General features: G+C 41.7%; 1 pseudogene; it reads left to right on the plus strand.

Moving 5' to 3' along the window:
- The first annotated feature begins 1,276 nt into the window (after positions 1-1,276).
- Positions 1,277-2,480, plus strand: LOC111165686 (small ribosomal subunit protein eS4-like; annotated as a pseudogene).
- The last annotated feature ends 281 nt before the right edge of the window (positions 2,481-2,761 follow it).

The following is a 2,761-nucleotide window of genomic DNA, read 5'->3' on the forward strand; positions in this document are numbered from 1 at the left end:
CAAAGTCAGATTTTTTTTTTTTTTTTTTCTAGGAAGCTGCGAGCAAATAAAAACGAGGTTTGGTGGTAGCATTTTACCCATCTACCATAGACGGGTCACTGCCAGCACGATACTTGTTGATGAGACATTTGGCAAAAGGCCTGCTGCAGAAATACAGTCTGTGACTTTATTTTGCTGGAGATTTCATCTGTGAGGATTTTCTTTTCCAGTTACAAAGTTCTCCCAAGAGGGACATAGCTTCTTTTTGGAAACCTGTGAAATGTTGGCAAGTCTTGCCCTGTTTACCATGGAAATTTGTACTTGGATGGAATTACAGTGTATGACCTGGTACAAACATAGATGGACGTCTGATGCCTGCTATTTTCTCTTCATATTGATTTGAAAATTATAAGTCATAGAATCAGATCAAGTAACTTTGATCTTTCCAGTTCATTCGTTCACCGTGGCATACAGTCATACCTGTATAGACTTGAGAATAGATTGGCAGATGACAGAACATACGTTACTATTAAAATTTATGGGATTGGTTATAATTAATCTACAGAGGGTTGCCTGAAAAGGGAGTAGACTATTTGTAAGCATGGATGATTTAATATTGGTTTATCTATTGTTTTTTTCTTAGGAAGTTCTAAAATATCATATGGCTTCAAAATTGCATTGATGGGTTATATTGTTTTTAATGAGAAAGAGAAAAATGAACTAGCCTTGCCTGTAAACAGAAATTATCTGCTTTCCTCTAAATAACTGTTTAAAGCCTCTGGCCCAGAATTGTGTAAGAAATTTGTTTTTATGTCTTTGGGAAATAGTTAACAGTCTCACTCAGGACCTCATCACTTCTTGCCAGGATTACTGCCATAGTTTCTAACTTGATCCTAGACCACGGTTCTCGCACCCCACCCTCAATCTATCTGCCACACTCCTATTGGCACTGTCATTCAAAAATCAGATCTGATCACCCCCAATCCAATGGTTAAAACGCTTCAAAGGTTTTAGGAGTGCTTTTAGGAGAGAGTGCCAAGTTAGCATGGCATGCAAAGCTCTAGCCTAGCCTTCCCCCTTGCCTCACACTACTCTCACTCGATAGTCCACTGTATACATGTCACTCTCTAAGTTTTCACTCAGTTGTGCCTCTCTGCCTTTGAACCAGCTGCTCCCAAGCATATAATGTCACCTCTGGAACTCCCTGCTCTATCCATGGCTTGCTCCTATTCATCTTACAGCTCACGTGCTACTTCCTCCAGAAACCAACCCAAATTTTCTCATCTAGCCAGGGTGATGCCCACGAGTGTTCCAGTAACACTTGTGCTTATCTCCAGAATGGCAGCTATCACACCACATTGCATTTTAATAGCATGGAAATTCCAAGAGACCACATTTTATCCAGAGCCTAACAAATATCCTGGCATGTAGATGGTACTCAATATAAACTGATCAAATTGTGAATGAACAAAAGGAGAATGAAGGAAAAAAATGTTGAGGTTTACATTATACTTGTTTTTCTGGTTATACTTTGAGACACTGATAGTCTTGAATTTGCCATTTTGAAAGGATCTCAATGATCAGAAATTATTTTTTCTCTTTTTACCACTTTGAGAAAACAATGTAAATTTAAGAACCAAGTTGACTTCAAAGAAAGTTTAGGCAAGCTAAAAAGGATTGAAGAATGCTCTTTTCATGGCCCTCACAGCCATGACTCATGATCCCAAGAAACATCTGAAGCATGTAACAACTCCAAAGCATTGGGTGCTGATAAACTGACCAATGTGTTCATTCCTCGTCCATCTACCAGGCCCCACAAGCCTGAGAGAATGTCTCCCCCTCATCGTTTTCTAAGGAACAGACCTGAGTATGCTCTGACAGGAAACGAAGCAAAGATCTGCATGCAACAGTTCATTAAGACTGATGGCAAGGTCCAAGCTGATATAACCTACCCTGCTGGTTTAGGAGATTTCATCAGCCTTAACAAGACCAGGGAGAATTTCCATCTCTCTATGACACCAAGGGTCACTTTGCTGTTCGTTGTAGTACACCTAAGGAAGCTAAGTACAAATCGTACAAAGTGAGAAAGATCTTTGCGGGCACAAAAGGAATCCCTCATCTGGTAACTCATGATGCTCATACCACCTGCTACCCTGATCCCCTCATCAAGGTGAATGACACCATTCAGATTGATTTGGAGACTAACAAGATTACCCATTTCATCAAGTTTAACACTGGTAACCTGTATACGGTGACCAGAGGTGCTAACCTGGGAAGAACTGGTGTGATCACCAACAGAAAGAGACCTCCTGGTTCTTTTGATATGGTTCATGTGAAAGATGCCAAAGGCAACAGCTTTGCCTCCTGGCTCGCCAACATTTTTGTTATTGGTAAAGGCAACAAACCACAGATTATCTCTTCCCCAAGGAAAAGGGATCCACCTCACCATTGCTGAAGAGAGAGAAATAAGAGACTGGTAGCCAAATAGGGTGAAATCAGCTCTAGGTTATGTGATTGAAAAGGTCTTTGTACTTAACTGAAGATTATATGGCATTATTATTTTTTTTTTTTTTTTTTTTTTTTTTGCTGTACGCGGGCCTCTCACCATTGTGGTCTCTCCCGTTGCGGAGCACAGGCTCCGGACGCGCAGGCTCAGTGGCCATGGCTCACGGGCCCAGCTGCTCCATGGCATGTGGGATCTTCCCAAACCGGGGCACGAACCCGTGTCCCCTGCATCGACAGGCGGACTCTCAACCATTGCGCCACCAGGGAAGCCCTATAT

Source organism: Delphinapterus leucas, chromosome 1, assembly GCF_059928025.1.
Source record: "Delphinapterus leucas isolate spDelLeu-1000000601 "Yukka" chromosome 1, BTC_Dleu_Yukka2, whole genome shotgun sequence".
Classification (NCBI taxonomy): Eukaryota; Metazoa; Chordata; class Mammalia; order Artiodactyla; family Monodontidae; genus Delphinapterus; species Delphinapterus leucas.